This window comes from Carassius carassius, chromosome 44 (assembly GCF_963082965.1).
Source record: "Carassius carassius chromosome 44, fCarCar2.1, whole genome shotgun sequence".
Classification (NCBI taxonomy): Eukaryota; Metazoa; Chordata; class Actinopteri; order Cypriniformes; family Cyprinidae; genus Carassius; species Carassius carassius.
In genome coordinates this window covers 15235187-15261251 of record NC_081798.1, presented here as the reverse complement: position 1 = coordinate 15261251, position 26065 = coordinate 15235187, and the positions used below count along the sequence as shown (strand labels likewise).

The 26065-nt window shown below is 36.9% G+C and overlaps 1 protein-coding gene across 2 annotated transcripts in view; it reads left to right on the top strand.

Moving 5' to 3' along the window:
* sema3fb (sema domain, immunoglobulin domain (Ig), short basic domain, secreted, (semaphorin) 3Fb) overlaps positions 1 to 26065 on the top strand; it is a 75547-nt gene that overhangs the window by 11995 nt on the left and 37487 nt on the right. The window lies entirely within an intron of this gene.

Below are 26065 nucleotides of genomic sequence, written 5' to 3'. Positions count from 1 at the left end.
TAAGGCCATGACGCATGTGTCTGCCAGCACTTATGCAATGAGAACACAACCGCAAATGGACAGGTTATGGGCAAGTGGAAATGGTAATGGGTTTGGCAGCAGACCCATATATCTAAGTAGCCTATATAAAATTATGTTTAAGGTCTTTTTCCAGCTAGTATTTTTCTATGTTCTAGCTCTTTTAAGTAAAAGATGGCTCTTCATTTCTGTAGCTGCCTTATTGAGCATTAATTTTTATTTGAGTGCACCATGATCTCCCTCTTATAATGTCTCTAATGTCATCCACTCTCTATAAACAGTTCTGTGCTGTCATGTAAAATCAGGTCATTTAAAATGAAGTCAGTCGAGTGATTTGTTCTCCAGGCCCTTAAGTATCCGCTTTTATAGGAGGAACACTGGATGTATTGTTTATAGCGGGTAATGATCATTCAAACCTGGCATTGCGACCACATGAGGATCTCAAGAGGAGATCTGATAAGGATGAATAGACAGATGGATGATGAGAGGAAAGGAGCCATTTGGAAGAGTCTCTCTTTCTTATTCTCTAGTTCCTTTTTCTTTCTTTCCATCTATGCCATTTCCTCAGAGGCTGTTCGTATTTCAGGAAAACACTCTCTTGAGACACTGGAGGCTCCAATTCGCTTCTAAGGGCCTTTGGCATTCGAGACTGTGAGACCGTTAACCCTGTGAGGGTGTTCCTGCCCTCCATGCACAAAATGGGCCAGGTCATAGTCCTGTATTAAAATAGCTGCTCTGGGTAAGTAGTGTGGACTTGCTGGCCCCTAAACAGGAAGAGTCCTTCCAATCGTGCAAAGGGTTCGAGCTTGTTGACAAAAACAACACTTCAAGTTTATCGAATCAATAATTTTTTTGTCCGATAGCTGATTTTGCTTCAGAACTGGTTGTCTGATATATGTGACCCTGGACCACAAAACCAGTCATAAGGGTAAATTGAAAAAATAAGCTTCCCATTGATGTATGGTTTGTTATGATAGGGCAATATTTGGTCGAGATACAACTATTTGAAAATCTAGAATCTGAGGGTGCAAAAAAATCTAATATTGAGAAAATCACTTTTTAAAGTTGTCCAAATGAAGTTCTTAGCAATGTGTATTACTAATCAAAATTAAGTTTTAATATATTTACGGTAGGAAATTTACAAAATATCTTCATGGAACATCTTTACTTAATATCCTTATGATTTTTGGCATAAAAGAAAAATCTATAATTTTGACCCATGCAATGTATTTTTGGCTATTGCTACAAATATACCCCAGCTACTTAAGACTGGTTTTGTGCTCCAGGGTCACATATAAGTGCTATCTTCTTCATGCACTTAATTTTAAGGTCGGTAAGTTTCCTAAAAGTGTGTAAATTCACCCTTGACTTGCAATTTGTGCATATGTGCAATAAGATGTTTCAATTACATTTTTTGAGAAAACATCAGTAGCAAAAATGACTTTAAAGAGCTTTACTGTCATGGAAAAATATGTATACAGTACAGACCAAAAGTTTGTAGAAAGAAATTGTAGATTCACACTGAAGGCATCAAGGGCTATTTGAGCAAGAAGGAGAGTGATGGGGTGCTGCGCCAGATGACCTGGCCTCCACAGTCACCGGACCTGAACCCAATCGAGATGGTTTAGGGGTGAGCTGGACCACAGACTGAAAACAAAAGGGCCAACAAGTGCTAAACATCTCTCGGGGAACTCCTTCAAGACTGTTGGAAGACCATTTCAGGTGACTACCTCTTAAAGCTCATCAAGAGAATGCCAGGAGTGTGCAAAGCATTAATCAAAGCTAAAGGTGGCTACTTTGAAGAACCTAGAATATGACATATTTTCAGTTGTTTCACACTTTTTTGTTATGTATATTATTCCATATATAATTCCACATGTGTTAATTCGTAGTTTTGATGCCTTCAGTGTGACTCTACAATTTTCATAGTCATGAAAATAAAGAAAACTCTTTGAATGAGAAGGTGTGTCCAAACTTTTGGTCTGTACTGTATACAATATAACACTCAGCCCTACTCAAAACCACTGTCTGCTGTTAATCAACCTAAACTATTGCCTTCTGCTGCTTCATACACCAATTAGATTCTGCACAGGACCACTCTAAAACTGGGAAAATTACTAAGAATTTTGGTTGTTTGACACCATTAACCCATTTTCAACTGCCTTATCAGTGTATCTGACTGCACAGGCCAGCATGGTTCAGTAATCTGAAGTGATATGATGATGTATTTTGAGCTCAGCATTCCCACAAACCATTGCTCTAATCCGTGCAGCTGCATTGTAATGCAGCCTGTTTGCATCTCATCAGGACATAAGCAGCAGCTGGACCTAAAAAAAAAACAAAAAAACTGAGGATGCATTGCGAGCGTTCAGAGTGAGGTCAGAGAATTATCGCGCCCTTTCACACCAGTTTCAGGTCAGCCGGTTCAGCATGAGTGTGTGGATAGAGGAAGAAGCTTCTGAGTGCTGTGATATGATGAATATCCCAGCCAAAGGCATGAGAACTCCAATAACATTTATAATAGTTCTATAATTCACATGGGTTTAGAATATCATGGGGTGCTTAAATGATAATAGAATTTTCATTTTGGGTGGACTTTTCTTTTATGATTCAAGCATAAGTGACTTTAAACCAAACAGCCTGTGAAAGCAACTTGGAAAAAAAATCTGGCCACAATCTGGTTCCATTCCATTTAAAAAGTGTAACAGAGGGTAATCCAAAGCACGTGAGGGAAAAGCACAAAGGTCAGTGAACTTACTATGAGAAAAAGATGTTTCTAGTCACGTCTTCCAGTCAGATGTGTCCAACACTGGATATTTAAATGTGCATCTGCATATCAGAAGCCACATGGGTGGCCTTCATTTCTCATTTTGGGACATGGATTGTGTGTGGGTCTGTTTGTGTGTTCCACAGGATTTACTGTTGGTCTGTCCACAGATGCAGGAGATCGATGTTTATGTGGACACCTGGTGAAGATGAAGTGTCTCTTGTATTAACACACACATGGACAACTCCATGTGGATTATCACTTCATGAAGTGTTTATTCATTTGAGAGGTCGGTCAGGAATGTTAGATGACTGTATGTTCACTATCAAACATGACACTTTGCATTACTTGATTTTGATTGGTCAGTTGTGGCATTCTGAGGTAAAACATTTTTTGTAAATTTTCCAGGAAACCGGGTTCCTACACAACTGTGCTAGTTTAAATGTCTTGTTTTGTTCTCAAATAATAAAGTAGTTTAAACTTAAACCAATATTTCATATTTGGTTAGTATTTGATATTTCAGTCAGTTTTGTTTATTTGGTTTTGTAGCCATGAAATAAGAGGGATTACAGTCAGCTGGTCATTATCACAAAATAAACCCCTTCAGCGTGATACAACTACAAGTCTTGTTTATTTGGTGATAATGACCATCTGAATGTATATTAGCTCTTATGTAATTTTGTCTGGCATTCTGTCTTGTTCTCTTCTTATGTCTGTTACTTTCTTTTTCTCTTTCCCCATTCCCTTCTCTTTTCTCTTCTCTCGTCTTATCCGTTGACACGGGGTAATCTCAGTAAGGCCTAAAACTCTGAATTCATGGAGCGGCAGCAGTGCACACTTTTAGCTCTCACATGAAGAGTGATGTTAGGTAAACCGTGGCCTCCCTTCTGGACCCTCACCTGTGTGCTACTGGGGGTTTTGGGTTTCGCCGTCTGTCAGAGCTCAGCTGTGATTAAAACTGGGATCTTTCCTCAGCAGGAACGCTCAGAGATGCCACTCCACACTTTATTTCATTCCATCTGTTGTATTTGCCACACTGGAGAGTGACACAGGAAATCACATTCATGTTTTACTTATCCTAGTAACTGAGTGGATTATTTTATTCATTGTAATCATGATATTACCCTGGGAATATCTGTGGGTTTCATAACATCTGTCAAAAAGAAACCAAATCTTTAAAATTAAGAATTAAGGTTTTGCAAGAACGTTTAAGCACCCCAGTTCTCCATACTGCAATGAGAAAAATAATAATATTTATTTCAATTTTTTTATAGGTAAGTGTAGTATTTATTGTAATGCATTTATCTGAAAAAAAAGAAAATGTATTGATTTTTATTGAATTTACTATAAATATATAAAGTGCAGTTATTTAAAAAAAAAAAAAAAAAAAAAAAAAAAAAACTAAAAATGTGTTTACATTGTGTATCTATATTTACATATAAGTCTTGATTTTTGGTTGAAAAATGACCTGATGTTTTGTAGATTCAACTATAGATGCTATTATATAGGAAATACAGAAAACTTCAGTCCACTAACAATAGCAAATGAGCAATTATTGCAAGTGTGAACTCAATGACCTAGAAAACTGACTCAGGCTTGTCTTTATGTGCAGTGCCTGTGGCTCTGAATTCTGCCATAGATTTAAATGGGGTATATTTAGATCTAATGCTACCATTCTCAGATTAAAGTGTCAGATAGAATGATGGTCTTGTGGGATTAAGAGTGTGTGATTATTACTGACACGTGTTTGTTGCATGGTGCGTGGAATAGCAGTGGAAAATAAGATGAGACTGCACTGTGGGAGGTGAGAGGTGATTTTAGCAAGCCTTAATTAGGTCTTGACCGGGGGATTGTCTCTCACATCCAGTCTTAGCCAGCATTTGACCAATGTCAGTGAGATTGACAACTGTGCTCTCACTGGCCAGAATAAAGTGTTAAATTGTGATTTACCAATGGAAACAACACCACTGTGTTTATAATGATTAAACCTTGACAATATAAATTGTAGAGAGCTTTTCAGTATTTTTATTAATTCATATGGTTTACAAGTAATTTTAGTGTACGGGTGAATTTGTATGCATATTGCAAGGCAATAGTGTCTTCAGTTAATTATCATTTAGAGTTTGGTATATTTTCCCAGAACATCCTCCTGTGAAGTTTTGGAGAAGCTCTGACCCCTCTGTGGGATGGGGTCAAGAGCATGCTCTATTTAATGAGCTTGGCGTCATTAATCAGCACTCTGTCAGTCATTCACCAGATCTGCTCATCTCACATACTTTCAGATTAAGATTTAGATTCTAGAGCTGATCTGGATTCACTTCTAAAATTAAGCTTCCCATCTCTTACTCAATTAAACCATGTAAAATGAAGAAATTTCTTGTAAATTCTTAAAATAATGAGTCAATGGGAACTAGAATGACAGTCTTCAATGACCATGTTAGGTAAATAATTGGGTCAAACTAATAGTAAAATTGAAGTTGTATAGAAAGAGGGACATTTTATTTAATGTCACTGTCCAACTCTTAAAACTTGTGATTTTGCTCACATTTTCAAAAAAATATGTTTTCTAACCCTGCAGCTTTCTTTAATCTTATCCTTCATCAGTCCTCCACCTATTTCAACCAATAGTGAACAGGAAACAAAATTTGTGAAGTGTTGATCTCAGCGTCAGCCCCTGCATCAGGAGCCTTTGATGTCTTCATTGAGATGCTGATTCGCGTTCTTCAGTCACCCGACACTGCATGCTTTTCGAGTGGGTGGCAATTGTCATGGAAGAAGATGAGCTCTCATCTGCTCTCATTGGGGCCATGCCAGGCCCTCCCTCTCCACCGCTGACCCTCCACCCACGATCCACCCTTCTCCCTGGTGGGAAATGGGTGGAGGTATGGCTTTGTGAGAAGATCAACTTTTTTTTAAGTTCCCCGTGGATCGTGGAATTGGCTAGGAGTTGAGGGCGCATTGCAGTCCTGGGGGTGCAGAGGGATGGAATGAAAAAGGGGTGGGGCTTCACACATCCCTGGTTGTTGTTGTTGTTGATGTTTTTGTTGTTTAGTCTCGCCCCCACATTCATCCATAAGAAGGGTGGCGTGAGTGGTGAGAGGGCATTTGTGTGGGTTCATCGTTCCATTCACAGCAGTTCATTCACATTCTGGGAGATCTGGGGGTGGACGTGTGACTGGCACTGGGCCTTTATTTTCAATCAGTGAGTGCCTTGCACACTGTGCCACAGAGCAACACACATACACACACATACATACACATTAGCCTCTAACTTATGAACTTCTAGAAATATAGGAGGGTAGCTAAATTTGTGATAAAAAGAAACTTTGATATTAATGATTTGAAATTAACTGTTCATAAAAATCTGAAGAGCATTCAGTGCACATAACTTCTAATGTCTTATAATTTCCAAATAAATGACCCATGATCTTAAGTATTATTTAAAAATGTTCATAATATATGACTGAATTTAGTAGTTTTACAAACATTTTTTAAACCAGTAAATAATCATATTAATTTAAATTTAGTTATCTTATTTCTCACTAAATATAGTATTTTATGTCACATTATGGAAGCCAAATGCTGATTAAGATTGTTTTTAAGGCATTTTGAACATATGCCATTGAACTAGCATCAAGATCTATGAGAAATAATCGGGTAATATCTAATCAACATTCCAGTCATTTTACTAATCAGTGTTTATTAGTAGTCAAATAATGTGGATGTTTGAGTGGCCTATATCTAGAGATTGTGTAAATAAATTATATCATTTAATAATAATTTAATTTAATATAAATGGCCCGACTTTGTCAATGTATTACCTTTGTATTGATTTTAATTATGAAGATGGTCACTTCCACTCCAGATGTATATGTAACCAAAAGTAGAGGAGAGATTTCCAGCTTTCTATTTCTTCATTGTTTTGACATCTTTGTCATTTCACCTCCAAACGTGGGAACTCCTTTGGAACATAAAATGTGTTGCTATTGGCTGAGACCAGAGTCCCTCAAGATGCAACATGATGGGCCTTTTCTCTGGTTGTGTTTGTGTTTACCCACTCCTCTGACATCAAAGCATCGCCACTCAGTAGGTAATTGCACTTTATCCTGAGTCCACTTCACACGGGCCTGTTTCCCTCCGAGCAAGGTGCACTGCTCTGCAAGACCCGTCAAAAGAGCTCTTTTGTTTTGTAAATACATAAGCCCAGGGGAGGTTTTACTGCATAAAGTCCCTGTTTAACTTCTTAACTTGACCACTTGTTGCCTCTAGCGTCTGAATGGTTGTTAATGAATACTTTATTGCCACTTTGCTGCCATGCATCATGGCGACTTTGTTTAATTTCTCTATCCAGGCGCCCTGTGGCGTTTCCCAGAGAAGTGGGGAAACGGCACATTTGCATTTCCTTTCTCTGGAAAACACACGTGGGATGAGTACAAGTGAGGGAAAGACAGCAGTGGTCTTGCACACACAAAGACAAGAGTAGAAAGAGATCGCAAAGGGGATGGTGTGCACGGAAGGAGGCCGGAGTTGAATTTGTTATGGTGTTTGTGTGGTTGTCCAGGATGGGGATACAGTAGGAATCAGATTTCCCTCCAGACCCTAAGGTTAATGCCTCAGCAATCTCCATGCCTCGCTGGTCCTGTTTGGACATGTTTAGAATTTATCTTCCATGCTCACACATGTTAATATGAGCGTTGAGTAACAGTCTATGTTCTAGCTGTTGAGTAAATGTGTGCTGGTGACTCTTGGGTGTCGTGAAGCAAGTGTATAATCAGGCTGCGCTCCAGATGTGTGTGGAAGCCATCATTTTTACTCTCGCTGCCATTAAGAACATATCCTGACTCAGAGGGATTGCATTTGTGTGAACGCATAAGTGTGTGACCACTGCCACGGGATTATGATTGTCATCACCCACTTCTCCTGGTTTATTTTCTGCAAGAAGTGACTAATAACTTCAACCATCAATTAGTTAGTAGAACAGCTGCAGCGATGATGGTGGACTATTTAAATATCCCAGTGCTTTCAGAAACCGTTTTTTGGAAAGTTATTTTCATATTGCATCATATTTGTATGTATTTTTACAATATGTTGGACACCCATCACAAAAGAAACTCACCCAATACAAATCATATACCTTGGTTAAATATGATCAACTCCGAGCATCAAGTAAGAAAGAGATTGACATAGAAGATTTGTTGCTTGAAGGTTTATCATGTTGCATCGTGTTAAAATGATAATTCAGTACTGATGTGTTCAAAATGTTCATCATGCACCATGAGGCAAAAAGAGCAGCGCTCGTCCCAGTGATGCAGAATTGAGCAACTTAATTGATTGGAACTAATTAGCAGTGTAGAGATAACAATGATGAGCAGGGATTCAGCAGCTTCTAATGACACTCCCGGGAAAATAAATGTCAGAGGATCTCTTTAAAAGGCCAAGCAAGATTTAATCTCATGTCTTTGTGTTTACATCCCTTTTTCTGTTAAAGCCAAAGTTTATAAAGAACCAATAGTATCAATTATGGTTCAGTAATAATAATTTAATCATATTCAATTTTATTAAATAACAATAATATGAATAATATTGTGAATAAATAATACATAAAAAATGAATAAACTAAAAATAAATTAATAAAAAATAAAAATACTGGTCAAAGTGATTATGGTGGAGGTTGGACATGTTTTGATTGATAAAGTTGTGGTATCACTATGATTATGGTAATCAAAATACGACATGCACTCCAGCCAAATTTCCACCAGTGTTTTCTCTATAAATCTCATTTGTCCAGCGATGACAGACCAACATCACTCCCTCTTGAGATTTTGTGCCAGCTTGCATTGCCAAAGTGGTCGTAGTTCAGGCTTGGAAAAAACTAACAAGTTACAGTTCTGGCATCAGCCAACGATGTAAAAGAACTGTGAGGTGACTTTAACAGCCTTCATCTGTTTTGATTTATGGAATTTCATTAGAATGCGGGAAAAAGCACTGATCTTGTGGCTACTCCACTGTAGCCAAGGTCTTCACCGCTCTTTACTCTATGTGACAGAATTAATTGCTGGAAACTTCAAGTGCAGCTAGATGGATGACCTCTTCTATGATTTGCTTCTTAGTTTTGACAAGCTACAGTGGCACGCAAGTCCAGTACTGTTTAGTGGTCATCACATCATGAATGAATGTCAAACCGGTGGTCACAGAAACCGCTGGAAAATATTATGTGTTTAAAACTTGTCATCTCAGGCTCATACAGTTCTCAACATAGACTTCAATTTGTTTCTCTCGCTACGTCTCTCTGTAGGTGATTGTATAATTTCCAGTTGTGCTTATAATGGCTCGGCTCTACGCAGAAACGGACGGTTGGTTTTGGACTAGAGTTCAGTTCTGTGAGAGATCTGTTCCCTGATCTGAGTCCAACTTGATTTAGAGTTCACACATTTATTATTTTAGTTTGAACAAGACCATTTTCTCGCATAGCCAGTGTGAAGTCTCTGAATAGACAAGATTAATTTTCACTGCAAATATAGCAGATTAAAATAAGATGGAGTGTGATGGAGTGGCTCATTGAAGAGGACATTGCAGATGAAAATATGATATAGATATTCAGTGATACAGTATCTCACATATTCAGAAAGATGTGAGTAGGGCTGCACGATGTGCACGACCCCACGTTAGTCACATCGCAGGATGTGCGATGTAGGCTGTCGTAGTTGATCCGTTATTCATTAACTGTATGGGCCAGCTGCTCCCCGGCCCTTGATGAATGTGAGCGCGAGAGAGAGAGAGAGAGAGCGAGAGAGAGAGAGCGAGCCCGGGCCGCACGCTCACCGTCTTCAAACAACACAAGCGCTGTCTTGCTCTCTCTCCCTCGCGCATATTAATCAATTGACATGATGGTGTCGATGTTTAAATCATATAAAATGAGAATGTAAGTGTGCTCACCCCATTTGTGTTTGTAAGAAAAAAATAGATTAGATTTCATATCGCAATATATATCGCAGAAAAATAAAATATCGCAATGTCATTTTTTTCCCAATATCGTGCAGCCCTGTGAGTGTTATCTTCACATAATGCAAAGTACAATGGATTGCTTTGAGACATTTCTTTTTTATTATTATTATTACTTAGTAGCTATTAAGTTTTAATTGCATTTAATTAACTGGACTGACCTATTTAATTAATTGGACTGAACTATGGATATTATTGTTGACTGAAATTAGTTGTTTTTCTATTCCCCTGTGATGAGCTTTTTGTGATCTAATCAATTTTAGATCAAATCAATAAAATCACTTGCATTTCCCTTTGAAATATTTTGATTGAAGTAAAATGGTTTTTAAATGCTGTTTTATGTTAATCAGTTATGGAAGCCATTGAAGCCTTGGTGACATTAAACTGGAAAGTAAAGTCTGAGAAAGTTATTGCATTTCAGACTAATTAAGCATATTAAGACTTTATTAAGTAATGGTAATACATCCAAATTGTCTTACATAGGCCTATATGAAGGTTAAAAGAAAAAACGCTTCAGGGATCTTCAGCCAAAAGGCTCTTTACGATCCATAAGCCTGAGCTTGCTGTGAATCAATGGAGGATTGAATTACGACTTAATCCCTTTAATAAAATGCTTTGTGCTGTAATCTGCCGAACAAGATGCTGAAGAATGATACCATTCCCCTCACTCTAATGTACCAACTAGATTGTGTGTGTGTGTGTGTGTTCATTCTCAGACTTGGCACACCTGCAAAGAGCACCAGTGCACAACAGCAACTGGGATATCTTTATTAGTTGTCCTATGGATGTCTTCCTTAGGTAATTCTTTTCTAGTTATACTGTATGTTTATATGCAGAAATGTAACAGTTTGCATATTTGAGCTCTTATTGAGTAGCTGAATAACCTTTATAAACTCTGTACATAATGCTGTTTTTTTTTTCTTGATTGGCTGAATAGATTTAATTAAACATTATGGTCTTAAATCCATATGCTTGAATATACCAACACAGTGTGATTACACATAGTTATACATGTTTTTGTCTTTTTGATGAAGATAAATACAATACTTATCTGTTATCTCCTAATTTCTTGCATCTCTCTTCTCTCTTAGAAAACTAAACACCACCTCTTCTCGTGGTCTGCTCGTTCCATTGAGGAACAGTTTTGCCCGAGGAGGCAGATTAATGTCTTGCTGTGGGAATTTTTAGGCATGCTCGGTTTTTGACTCATCTTGCTTAATTGCTAAAGCAATTAAAATGTTTTCTGCTGAAAAACATGGGGTGGCACCTCGGCAGTCTTTCGCTTTTACTCTGTTGTAGCGCGCTGTTATCTCTGGAAAAGCTGCAGAAGAAAAGTCTAGCGAAACACAACAAACAAGTAGGAAAACATCATTGGCTCTATCCCAAATCAGATTAGCATATTACACAGAGAAGGAGAAGCTTCCACTTTGAGCTCTGCTATCTTGACTGAAGGATGTAGACAAGATGTAAAAATGAAAAGAGAAAGATAGATTATTCTATATTTGGTTAGCTTTCTGTTGCAGTAGATGGCCATTATTAGAAATGTATTTAAATTTTGGACGTAGCCACGAAGTTACATTAAAAGAGTAAGACAGATTACATGCCAATGCTGCAGGTAGCTTTGTGGTATTGCGATAGAAAATTACTTGGGAGATTTGGGGTTTTGCTCACAAAACATTACTCCACAACTTGCTAATTTCAAGTCAAATTTGGTTAGTTTTCATTTGCAGTAGATGACCATTATTAAAAACGTATTCAAATTTAGTCTAACAGTAATCAGTTTGACAGTAATTAGAGAAGTTACCTCGACGTGGCCTCTCAATATTACTGTTGTGATGGAAATTTATGAGCTTTTATGAGGGTTTTGCTGTTTTGTGGCAAAAATTAAGCCAACAATAACAAGCCATATTAATGGCTAACTCAGTAACGCTAGGTATTTGTTCGCTTTGGCACTGTGTGGGAATTTCATTAATCTCGTTCGCTGGACAAGGGGGATTCTCAATGGAGCCGGTTACGCTTATTTTATGCTTAATTCGCAAAAACTTGGAGTCACAAAGGAGTGTGAGAAAAAGGGAGGTTCTTCTTCACTTGATCTTGCTCAACCGTGACCAGAGACCCAGATAGAGAGATCTTTGCCTCCAAGATTTAGAAACAATTCTCATTGCCCCCTCCGCTGGAACTTAATGGGCGTTGGAGATTCTTAGCTATAGGTACTTCATTATATAGCATAGTTAGCTTTTATTACAAAGCCTCTGATTCATTGTTTTTATTATACCACATAATTGACTTGTTGTTGATGGTTTCTTTTAAAGACGATCACCTTGGTGTAAAACTGCTTAAGTCTTTGCTACTTAAAGAACGAAAATAAGACCCTGGAGATGGCTAGTTTGGTGGAAAAAAATCACATGTTTATCTGTTAACTGAGATGCTAACTCAAAATTTGTTATCTTACGGCTGTCTAGCAACCTGACTGCTTGAGGTGAGAGGTCAACCATTAGGTCATGGTTTAGGATGTCCTGTCTGCCAGTCAAGTGTGATTGGGTGTTTCATCTGTCAATCATACACAACTGGTATGAGCTCTGACAGGTTGAAGGCCTTGTCAGGGTTGAGATGGCTGGTAGGGGAGAGATGGTAAAGATAAACGAGCTACTTAGATGGGTGTTAATTTATTTGACTGTGACTCTTTTACCTCGCTGTTTATCTTTCATCCCAAATGTGTGAAACCTGAGCCTCAGGGGCTGGAAGTTTATGAGTTTGGGGAGATATTCTGGGCCGATATCTGACAGTCCCAACAATCTTTGGATGTTCCTGGAGGCGGAAGGTTGAATTCAGTTGTTTAATTTTAGTTTAAATATATAGTTTAAATAAAGTAATACATGGTGGGACAGGAGGAACTTTATGACATTCAAAGAATATAATATAACATAACATTTGGGGTGTTATTCCAGTTCAAACATTTGCAAAAAAAAATAAAAATAATAATAATACATTGAAAATGTATTACTTTTGATCAAAAGTGACAAGCTAAAGTGATAAGCTCAAATTTTGTTGAGCAGCCAATCAGCATATTAAAATGATTTCTGAATGATCATGTGACACTGAATATTTAAATAATCATGCTGAAGAGAATAAATAACATTTTAAAATATAGGCTATTAAAAAAAACGCTATTTAAATTTGTAGTAATATTACTCAATATGGTCGCTGTGTTTTTAATCAAATAAATGTATTGACTATATACTAATAATAGTTATACTGCAGAGGTAATCTTTAAAAATGAATGCTGAATTGCTGTCTTGTTCATTTGAGCTTGTATTGTAGGCTTTCAGTTTTATGTTCCTGTAATGAGTCCAGTGATCTGTATATTTCATATGCGGACACCCTGTCCTCCTACATGTTTCTTTCTGTCCTGTTTTTCATACAGTAACTAGCATTCTATTCCCTTTGCACCTTGGGTAATAGATTAGATCTGCATGAAACTGTTTGTCTGTGCATGCACTTTAAGAAGGTTGTGTTGACTTATTCTTTTGTTATTAATTGGAAGTGTGAGGTCAACCCAAGGCTACTCCTAATGACTGATTCGGAGAATGGATGGTTGGGATTCGGATGATAAAAGGCAGGGAGGGAAGGTTTACACCACTGTTCGGCACTGGGAAGTTATGAGGTTTGGTTAATCCAGGAAAACCTCTGATGATGGATGAGAGCTCTCTTCTCAGCTTCCCTCTCCTGAGAACAGACCTGTAAGTGCACTTCTGTGGGAGGAATGGGGCTTGTTAGATATCCAGATCTCACTGGAGCGTAAAAAAGACTATCATGTAAGACACAGAAATCTAGTGTAGAATAAAGTTTTTTTTTTTCTCTTGTATGGGATGTGCATGAACTGATCAAGAACATTTCTAGGTCAAATTTCATTCTCCAGACATAAGAAACTACTGTATATTTTGCTTATTTTTTTCTCTGCATTTCTCCACATTTTTACTGCATTTCTTCTAATTTATAATTAAATTAATTATCATTACCATAAGTGCATAAATAAATAAATACATATAATGGTAGTATTTATTTATTTTTGTCAGTTTTAATATTTTAAAATCTTTTTTTTTTCATGAAAATTTCATCTGTGTAAATTTGCTTAATGGTCTTTTTTATGTTTTGCAAAACGTTTGCATTGTGACATTTTTTTAAATGATCTGGACATGTTTTGTGAGCTTCGTCCAATGAGCTGCTGCAATTGTGGTTAAACTCCATGAGAAGGCCTGGAATCCTCATAAAAAAAATAGTGTGGGCCTTGGATTTTTAGTGTATTTGGATCATGTACTGTACCTATCCAAACTTTCCTGGAAAACCAAGATATAAAAATATGTGAGAGGCGTACATGCAGAGATCAGGTTTTTGCTGGAATGATTTTTAGTCCAAGCAACATGTCTTTGGGTTTTAGTTTAAGGATTATATTGCTCTCATATGATAAATGCTACCTCAAAAATAAGAGCATGAACGTTTTTTGCATTTCATTTTGTGTGTGTGGTATATGCATTAAAAAAAATGCATTTCAACTTTCTGATTCAAAGCTCATATTCTGAAATATTAATATACTTAAAAGTGGATATGTTTGTGTTGCTGTTAAAATGCAATCCTCAGCAAAAAACAGCAGTCCACTCATGTTTACTGGCCTTTGGAAATAAAGAGTATTGCATTTTGCATTGCATTTCTCTTTAGAAAATCAATAGCAACTGGCAAATCCTCTTTTGAATCCGAGAGCTCATGCGAGAGTACATTATGCCAACAGCAAACTGTGTCAGAGATGGATTTGGTCAGGTTGGGGGGGGGGGGGCACCAAGGGCATCATAATACAATTTGAACATCATGGTCTCATTGTAGTCCTCTCATTTTTCTCTGGTTTTGTTTGTCACATTTGCTTCGATAGCAGCCCAGTGCATTCTGTCTGATGCAGTGTTATCGGAGCTTAAGTTAAAGATGGAGCCTGTTTATCTGCAGCAGACAGCGGTGCAAGATGATGAGGTTTAAGTGTGGGTGTGCTATCACTGGACAAGGTTGGACAGCCTGTGACCCTCCCTTTCTACTGGATGTATGAATGCATTGCTATGATAACTCTGTGACCTCCCTCCTGCTTGAAGCTAATCGGGATGCTTTGTGTATCTAAAGCACAACGAGAGACACGCATGGAGTGTGTCGTTGCAGGAATTTATCAGAAGACTCTGCCTGTAAAGACAAACCTTTGTTCCCACGGCATTAACCTTGGTTAACTAGATTAACCAGAAAGACTTACATTTTTGGCAATGGTCCACCTGCTGGACCAGCATAAACCAGCATGGAAATTCATGTGGGTATTTTTTAGCCGAAAAGGTATGCTGGGTTGTGAAACGTTTCCTAACTTTGAAGTCTTATATTGATCATTACGAAAAAAGAAAACATAGGGCCCTTAATGGATGGTGTAACACCATGTTAAATCAATATCAAAGAGTTTCTGGGCGAGAACATAAAACGAGTTCAACAAGTCCAGTTTAAGCTCTGGGGAATTGTATCCATAAATCAAAAAATGTCTTGGACTTGTTCCATCAAAGGTCATCATCATCATTGATCAAACCAGCTTTTAAAAACCTGGAATGACTCTTCAGCCACCCAGCTGGATTTAAAACAACAGGAAAATAAATTGTAGCGCTCCGTAATGACTTTCTGCAAATGCAGTTTGGCTGTTATTTAAACAAAGACAAATGAGTGTTCATGTTCTTGTGAAGGAATCACTTGGATCCATACACCGTACAGCTGCTAACTGACATCTCAACGACTTTTTTCATGAGTTTCAAATATTGTTTTATTTAAGTTTATAAACGTTATATTGCTCATTACTCATTCCACCCCACATAGTGTAGATTATGAAATGATGGTAACCAGAAGAACGTTTCAAGATGTCATGCAATCTCTTTTCTACTAATCTTCAAGCTCTAGATGAGCCAGCAAGCTCTCTTCCTGAGGGTGGACCCTAGAGCAACATATCATTTCTTATGTAAAGAAGTATTTGTTCAACATTGTGTCTTGAAGTTGGCAAGGTTTGGGTTGTAAATCATCTGACAGTTACCTTCCAGGCAAGGTCTGATTGCATGGTTACCTCATTCGCCTGCAGTACTGTAAACTATTCATAGGGCTGAATTTTTCCATACCTGTAATTTAAATGGTTCTCTTTTTTTAAAGAGTGTTTAATATAGGCTTGCTGATTATAATTGGGTTTTGGATTTGGAAGAGGTTCACCCGTCTTCTCTTGAGTGAGAGTGACAACCACTTGAACCACTTTCTGTTTGGAAATATGTTTTATGTTCAATATTCATGCACTTTTTGCTGTTTAGACTCTTAAAGTAGACTTTAGACTTTTTTTTTCTTTTTAGCCAATGTCACGGTCATGTTGCTGGTACACACTCTCTCTCTCTCTCTCTCTCTCGGACGATTACCAGCAAACAGGGAGTCACTAAATCAGCTCAGTAAAACCCTTTAACCCCAGATCTCGGTCTCCTTTACTTACTGTATGCTTTATCTTGCCCTGCTTCCTTCCTTTCAGTTTCCAGTCCAGTTTACTTTTCAAAGTGGACAGAATCCTGGCATGCATCCAGGTGTCAGAATCTATAAACGTTTGATAATGTATAAGTAAATTAGCCATAAGTGCATTTACATTTAGTTATAAGAATGACTGTTAAAGACATGAAAAGGAAAGAACTTAGTTATTAAAATGTAATGTGTACTGCAATATGCAAATACAGAGCATTCAGGATAAAAGATCTTTCCCAGGCAGGTCAAACTCCGTTTATGTTTTATTGGTGAAATGAATCCTCACTCCTATATTTCCCAAACAGATAAATGAAGCATTGCCTTTTTACATTCATTTGTTAATTTGTTTAAATTCATTTTGAATTATTCAAATGTATTTATTTGTTTTATTTAAATCTATTTATTTATTTATTTTAATGTATTCATTCATTTATTTTAATGCCTTTATTTTTTTATCATAAATTTTATTTTTTTGTTTTTATTTTTTGTATTTTTTTCCTCATTTTATTTAACAAAGACATTTTTGACTTTATGATATTCTTTTTAGTTTTTCTATAAATTCTTTTATCTATTAATTCATTTTATTGTATTTTATAGAAATGATTGAATGTAGAGAATTATAGCTTTTTTTTTAGATGACTAACATCTATTCACTTTTTATTATATAGAAAGAAACACTGTTATTTTTGTTGTGAAAAATAAATAATAAGGACATGAGGGTGAATACAAATTTATAAAATTACAATTTTTAGGTGAACTAGGTACAGTATAAAAGTATAACTTTAAAAGAGAATTAAAGCATAAGTTCATATAATTTTTCCCACCCTCATTGGGCAGATCTTGCATCAGTCTTTCCCTTTCTTGAAACAAGTTAACACAGGCAATTCTTAGAGTATTTGAGCTGGTCATTTTACAGGTTTTATCAGCAGGGACACCTCTGTGACACCTGTGCATCCCACTCTCCCTCAGAATAGGGTCCCTCCCGTGGTGACAGAACCTGTCCTGAAAGGGTTAACCATCTGCCATTTTATTCCCACGGGAGAATGCGTGTGGGGTGCCGGGTGAACGTGTGGCGCACCAAACCTTGATGCTGCTTGTCTGCAGCTAATCGCCTCCCTCTCAGATGAGTGCTTGCGTAAACGGAGAGGAAGAGCGACTGGGCGAAATAGATGAACGTGTTGACTCAATCCTAATCCCACTTCCTTCCTGTCTGGCCTGGGAAACGGAACATATGCAGCCCAGAACGCATCCAAAGTGTCTGCCAAATTTAACACCAGTGCTGGCATTCTCTCATGCATTGGCTCTTAAAGGTCTTATAGGATGCACGGTGTGAAAAGACTCACTTCTATATGTAATCCTTTCCATTTACAAAAGCGACAGTCATACAGACTCTTCAGGTCCCATAGGTTGGAGTTACAATCACAGCGCTATAGATACCCCACAGCGGGCGGTAAACTGAACGATGGAGATCATTTACAATGACTTGTCACTTTTGCCATTCCTTTCCGTCTGCCTCAGAGGAAACGAAGGTACAACTCCACAATCACCTCTGACAAACCATGTCCCCTTTCTGACGCTCTCACCGGGGTGTACGTAGACCAATTCACATCACCTCCAGGGTCACCAGAGATCCCCTTCAAGGATGTCCGTGACTGTAAATTAGCCGTTGACATGTCACAGGATACAGACAGGAACTCTTGGGGAAAACCTGCTAGTCTCAGTCGTTCAGTGCTTTGAAAATCCATTTGTGTCGCTGACGAAGCGCTTCTCCTCCGTTTCCATTTCCCCAGGTCATTTTTAGTGCTTGTGTTTATTTAAGGAGGGCATTGTTTTCGTATTGAGGATGATGTCGCAATTCTGCCTGTGGCGGCATCTTTGGGAGGCCGTTTTAGTACGGGACTATGGTGCAGACATCAGTTCTTCTCATAAGTGCAAAACTTCCATGGACTCTCATGTCACATTCAAAACTATATTAGTATGTCACATTGGACACCTGAATGGAAAAAAGTACGTCAAGTGAAATCAAACCTTTTCTTACGTTTTTGTTTTGAGAGCTTATTGGGCTCAACCCTTCCAGCGCAGTCTTCAAAATGCTGTTCTTAATAATAACAAGCATCAGTGAAGTGGAACATTTTTGCTGAATTTGAACTTCCTTCTGGTCCAAACCAAATCAAACACCTTCTCACTGATACGATGAAAGCGTATATGGGTTTTGGCAGTGTGTAAACGAAATAAGGGTGGCCTGTATTCTCAGAAGACCAAAAAAAAAAGGCAATGGAACTACTACGTTCATCATGATTTGTTTCGCAGTAAGTCCATTCGCAGCCTGAATCTCAAATTGTCATCAGTTAAGAATATTATTAACTCAACTATTAGGCACTGATTTAAAACAGCTGCTGAATTTGAAATAATGTATAACAATGTAACATTTGAAATAATGTTTTTTTTTTTATCTAAAATACTGTGAAACATTATTATTTTCAGGATTCTTTAATAGAAATTTCAGCGGAACTGCAGTTATTTAAAATATAAATGTTTTGTAACATTATACATTAAATTGAATTTTTGATCAATTTAATGCAACCTTGCTGTATTCTTTAAAAAGATAAAAATCTTACTGACCCTTGCTGACCTCTAAATGTTACTGACTTTGAACAATATGGTGTACTTTTCCATTTCTGTTTAATTTTTTGCTTGGAATCTTCATTGGGATTCCTTGCAGTAATGCCACTTTGTTTCTGCAATCCCTGCTTCCTGATTCTGCTCAGGTCGAGGTCAGTGACTCTGACCCCGGGACTAATCCTGGATTAATCTGGAGCTCAAGCAGTCTTTGCTGCTGCCGCCTCATGACTTAAACCCTGCCGCTGTGAGCCTGATGTATTTACATTGGCGGGAATGAGTATTTCTCTATGATTGAGAAAGACAGGAGAGTCCAACAGCTGTTCAGTTTCTTTCTTCTTTCACCCTTATCAGACAAATATCATACGTTGTCCACATTTCAAATATCTTGTGATCTGTTCAGTCTATTTTGGGCAATATTGTGTCCATCATAAAAAGGTCTCTTTCTAGCATTCACCTGATCCCTGGACAGGCCAGGGCGGCCCACCCTTCTGAGGCCAGGGCACATGAGGGCAACGCGTGTGAGAGGGAGACGACCCAGATTGATCGCTGATGAGAGAACGCTTGTTAATAAAACATGTCTATGGTGATAGAGAGCTATGTTTTCACAGATGTGTCCAATTCAAAGCAAGCTGTCTCTCTCCCTCACAATTCAGACTTCATAACAGATACCGTGCACTGAAACTATCTTTGGTTTATTGACATTCAGGCTCTTCTTGTAGGAAATGGATTTTCCATCAGATGTGTGGTTTTAAACACCAGTGATGCTGTCATTGATTTCACCTGTCATTCACTTCATCTTTAATATCAAACAGAAGGAAGAAGTGGTTTAAATTTGAGTTATGCTGAGTTATGTTTTTGCCTGTTTACAATTTCTTCTAGCCATGCAAGCTCAATTTCATGTGTTTTTGTGTTGTATTATGAGTTTTGTTTTTGCTGTTGCCAAAAGGGGTGGTATAGTAGGTTTTAGACTGCTTCATAAACTAATATCCATAGCCAGTTTCTCATTCAGGTCAAATACTCTGAAAAAATGTTGAAGAAAAGTTGGTTAAAGATGGTTAAGAAATTAAAAAGGTATTACCAGTGTTATTTTAGTGTAATTGAGATACTATTATAGTTCATTCATATTTATTTTTTTTACATTTTGTTTGTCGTTTAATTTATTTTATTTAAAGTTTTAGTAATTTAGATGTTTTTTTATTTTTAGTTTTTTTTCATGTCTTATTTTTTATTTCAGTTTTAATTATTTTAGATTAAATTAACTAAACTAAATATATTTATTTATTTAAAAAAATTTTTTTTATATATTCGATTTCTGTTAACATTCATTTATTTGTTTACTTTATTAATACATCTACATATTTGCAAAGAATATATTTCTGATCTTTTAAAACATTTAAAAGACTGTGTATTTTTTCTGTTAGACAAATGGGTGCCTTTTTATTGTTTGTTGCTCAGTTTTGTACACACATGGATGACCACAATCACAGGGTTATAATTATATCTTTGAGAATAGAAAAATGCAGACTGCATGATGGGTCGGAGGTGGTGATGCATGATGATGGGCACAAACATTTTTTAATTATACTGAAACAGATCTGATTTGACTCATACAATGGCTGTGGGTTCAGTCTGTGGGTCGAAAGACATCAGCAGATGTAGTATATTAGATGTGCTCATAACAGATGAAATCACCAGCAGAGAAACAAAGTGTACCTGAAAACACCTCAAAACATATGTGCATTTTAAAGTTCAAAAGAATTGCACACCTCCTAAATGCTTCAGATTTATAAGATCACACAGACTGGGGTGCATGGCTGTTTGGCCATATAACCTTATATCTGTGGCTGAATTTTATTTTATTTTATTTATTTATTTATTCAAAAAGTTTTTTAAAAGGACATGTCTCTATTTTTTTAATGCATTTTAGGCAACTTATCCTTGTCTTATACTTTCCTTTTTTTTTAAATAAACATTTTAAAATGTATAGGGAGAAATGTGTTTAAACCTGAACTTTCAGCAACTTTCTCACATTCTTTCTTTAAACAGTTCTGTTTTATTCCACTTCACACTTGTGTTCTATAATGGCCTTTCTGTTGCTCTCAGCTGTGATTAAAACAGGTCCAAACTAAACAGCAAGAGTATGCTAGACCTGCTTTCCAGTAGTTTTAGAAACATTCCTTCACCGTTGTATCATCTTTTGATCCTGGAGGCCAAAAAAAAAAGAGAGAGAGAGACTGAGAAACAAGTGAGTATTAATTTATGACACAAAAAGATGTTGCCTTTTAACGGCATGAGTCATAGCGTCAGGATTAATGAAACTGTATTGTGAGCTGATAAAGACCCTGCTTACCTCATATACAGCCAAGCTTCCAGAACTTCAGATATGAATCAGGTGCAACATCCGACTTGAACATATTAGGGATAAATACAGCTTTCTGTCTCTCTGCTCTCTGTGAGCTCTTATCTGAGTCTTACAGGAAATCAGCATGTGTGAGTTGTCAGAACAATAACACAAGTGCACTGCGGCATGCAGTGGGTTGAACTGCTGCCATCTGTGTGTGCGTGAGTATGTGTGAGAGTGTGTGTGTGTTGCTCTGCCAACTGTACCACACGCAGACATGACAAGCTGTTCTACATGGACAAGCATCGATGAGGGTCACATAATGATATAGTATAAGAACTTTAAAGGCCTTGATGGTCAGCCATCAGTTAATTACTAGTATCATTCCAAATCTGTATGACTGACTTTCTTTGTTCTGTGGAATGGAAATGTTAATAAGCAAACAGATTTGGTTCATACATATACATATATTGTGTTCAGCAGAAGAAATTAATTTACTGTACAGAGGTTTGAAATGATGTAAGGGTGAGAATGATTACAAATTATTGTTCTTTTAAAGTTTATTATTTAAAGTATATTTTACCAGAAAATACTGTTTCAGTAATTTAACTTCAGAATGTCACATTTAATTCAGTGTGCTAATTGACATTTCTTTGTAAATATTTGAGAAATTGACAAGCAATTGCTGAGTGAAAATTGCTTTACCATTCTTATTTTTATTTTTCAGTAGATTTTCTTTTTGGTGGGAAGTTGGGAACTGCTACACTTACCTTTATATAACCTTACTATAATGCCTTTCTTAAATATCCCTTTGTTTGACATTCATCTCCCTTCTTTTATGCTCATAATTTAATAATCAGTCTCATGTTATACGATTTAAGTAGACGTACAGTATATATAGCAGGTGTTTGGTGGTTGTCAAGCTTTAGCAAAGAAAGCACAAGTTCAACCCATAAATTTTAGTGCAAAGTGACATTTTGGGCAAAGCAAAGACATTATAAAAAAATGTATGTGTTAAAACTTGTGAATTTTAATGGCTGCTAAGCAAGACTCTTTAACACAGCTCTCTACTCAATGTACAAGTCTTATTAAAAACAGTGACATTGCTGCCTGACTTCTTGATTCATCTTTTACTAATGTAGCTGTTAGTCTTGGCTACATTTCTGGTATTTTTACACTTGCATAGGGCAAGCTCACCCAAATCCCACTTTAATTAGTTTTATACAGACTTTAAGGTTGGTTGTAATTCAGTTAAGGGTATAGCATGTCCTGGAAGATGTGTATAGGTGGAAACTGCTATTTATATGGGAGTGCTTTCTGTGTGTCACCTGCACCTCTTAAACTGTAATTATCACTTCATGAGTCTAGAGTATGTCGCTTCTGCTTGTGCATGCAAGCGAGTGAGCAGTACACAGTCATACAGAATACACTTTCGCTGTGAAGAGCAATGATGTGGGTTCTGGCTTTGGACCGCCTGCATACATGTGTCATGCTAATCCCAAACCACCCTCATCTCTCTCTTCCTCCTCTCCTTAAGGCCAGACTGAATTTCATAGAGGAGCTTGCGCTTGGCAGCAGCTCTTACATTTAACCAAATTTGAAACTGGAGAAAGCTGTATAAAGACAATAGCAGTGCTAGCAATCTGGACTTCCAAATAGTAATGCTGTTGAATGATTTTTATTATTAGAACAAATGTTTACACTCTAAAATAAAATATCTGTAATAATAATAAATAGTAATTTTTTACTTTTGCCATTTGTGTCTCCAAATACAGATCATATTCTGGAGTTAATGATGCTGTTTATGTGTAAATAGGCGTATGTCAAAACATTCAAACTACGCAATGTTGGTTTACGTAGGACGAAAGAATTCACAAACACTCCTACGGAAAAAGTGTTACAAATAATACATAAGGCATTTTGTGTAAAGTTTATGTCAAAGATAAGGGTTCCCTGGCATGAACGAAAAAACGATGAGACCTTTCGTAATATCTGCTCTTGCAGCCAAAATCAAGCATACTTGGCGGCACAAAGTGAACAACTGACCAACATATAAAGAAATGAATCACTTACATGCTATTGTTATTCATCAGATTTTTTTTTGTCTTTCTAACACAAAAAAGCTTTTAATCTTTGAATAGGTGAACTTTGGATGTCTCTCAGCTGCGGAAAGTGTGTTGGAAAAGCAGTTTTCTTGATGGAGAATGAAGTTTGGCCATTGTTACAACAATATTTTATGTCGTTTTTCACTTTTTAATGTCAAGTACACTAACTAATCCAGATTCACTGGTGGGACAGTATTGGTAGCCCTCTATTCAATACAGTGACCACTGCATAAGGGCCGCTGACTGAATCATAGCAAATGCAACTAACGCTATGGAAAGTGACTTTATCCAGCAGCTTATGATTGTAATGCTATGGGAACATGTATCTTTGTGGGTTTTGCGATTGTTTTTGGCCAACAACTGGAAAAGCCAGTCAGGAAGAAAGAGGTCTGTGCTGGAAATCTTGGTACCATCATGTTTAGCAAGCATGGATTAGAGCTGATCTTACATACCCACACCAAAACTCCCACCAGGTCGCATTACCTACCTTAAGGTTTACCAGAGCATATGGCGTGAAGGAAGTGAGAAGGTTTTCAGTTGATTGGAGAAACTCAGAGCATGTGAGAAGGTAGAAGAAGAGAAGGAGCTGAACATAGCAGCAGTATTTGGGAAAGGATATCCCTCTGTCTCTTCCTGCTACACTGCTCATGTAAAGAAACAAGAGTGGGCATGTATCCGTGAGAGTGGGAATTGTAAAAAAAGGCTAAAAAGTGCAAGTACGGGTCAGGTTACTCACTCGTTAGCAACACCAAGTTCTAGTTTTCCTCCAACAAGCCATTTCATGCTACAGAGGCGAAGCAGAGAGGGGCCATTCTCAAGACAAAGTCTCCAGTGTGTCTGTGTAAAACAGACCCCCCAGTAGTCACCAACTAAGACTACGCAAGGTAATACTGTTCCTCAAGGGCTTATCTGGCTCCAATTGACTGGATTTTCACAGGTCTTTCACCTAAAGGTGGAACATTGGTCCATCAAAGAATGCTGTGGTTTTGGTAGACGCTGGCCTTGAAGATCTAATTAAGACCAGTTCTGTGGTTATTTTTGCAATATTTCAGCACCTCTACTGTTTTATTAGTCTGTCTGACCTGTCTTCAGCTTACTCCAAATCAGACACCATAGTAGTAGCTCAGTTCCAAAACTTACTGTAGGCTGTGTCCAAAATCGATTACTTCTGGGGAAAGTAATTATTTTCAATACAATATGAATCTGGACGTACTGCGTTCACCATGTTGTCATAGTCATGTAATCTACATAAGTTAGTTGCATTGGTTCACTATCTTTCACAAATTATGAATTGGGGCCTCATGGGATCCATTGGATGCACACTTCAGAATCTTGACAGAAGTATTTGGCAATGTGGGTGCTTTTCGCCAGCTGCTTTATGAATATTATGAAATCGGACATACAATACCACTCTTATCACATACTGTTATTCGCCTACTGTACGTTAGGGAAGTATGTGATTTTGGATGCAGCTGTAGTATTAGGGCCCTATGATTTCTGCATTTTGGAAAACGCAGACTGAATAAAAATCAAATTTACTGTACAGCGTGGAATGTCACAGAATATTCAATTTTTTTGGAAAAATCAGCACACATAAATCAAAATGTGATATGGTCTAGTGTCTGTGAATATTAAGCTGCAAAAAAATAAATTAAAAAAAATTATATATGAATACTCCATATATGTCTCTGTGTGAATGGCACAGATTCACAGTTTCATTTACTACACACATACTGAAGCTCGATTTTAGCCTCTGCCGCCTTAATATATGAATATATACAAGTACATGAACACATAAACGATCTCTAGCACTGCTCTGAGAGTCACTTCATGAACATTTTACCATTTCTTTTGTGAAAAAATTATCATCATATGATATAAACAGAAGCTGCAAGGTCTTTACAGCAAGCTGTCAAAATAAAAATTCGGTTTAACTTGAAGAAACTGTGACAGAAATATATACTCAACACAGTATTTCTGAAAAAACAAAAAAAACAAACATGTTTTTATATAAAATCAATTAATTAGAGATGCTTTAGATTACAATTTAATGAATCCATATGAAATGAAATCCATGAAATTAATAGACAACATAATTTGTAAATAAAAATAAAATAAAAAAAGAGAGAACTAAAATATATATTATTATTATTATTATTTGTCTTTTAATGTATTCCTGTTAAATTGTGTACTTTTCATGATTTTAGTTAATTAGACATGCTTTTAACTTTTAACTAATAAAACAGAGTCTAGAAAAAATAAAACCGAAAAAAAAAATGAATCCAAATAAATAAATTAATAATAAAAAAAAATAATACTAATTTGGGAAAAATTAAGCAGTTTTTTAGGGTCTTCCTGGTATGCTGTATAATAAACATCCAAGGTGGTAACTAAAGTTGAAGGAATTGTTGAATAGAACTGCATCTCATTTAGTTTAATACAAAAAATAATCTAATTTCAGATGCACTTTTTTTCAACACTGTATTTGTGTAAACTATGTCACTGTTCCAATTGTCAGAGTATCATTTTGTTAGCATTGCATCTTGGCTCTGCCTTTTATTGCTTCTAGGTAGACTCTAGTCTGATATTGTCAGGAAGCTGCTGGCTCATGTGTCCAGATGGATCCAAGATAGACATGGAGCTGTTGGTATT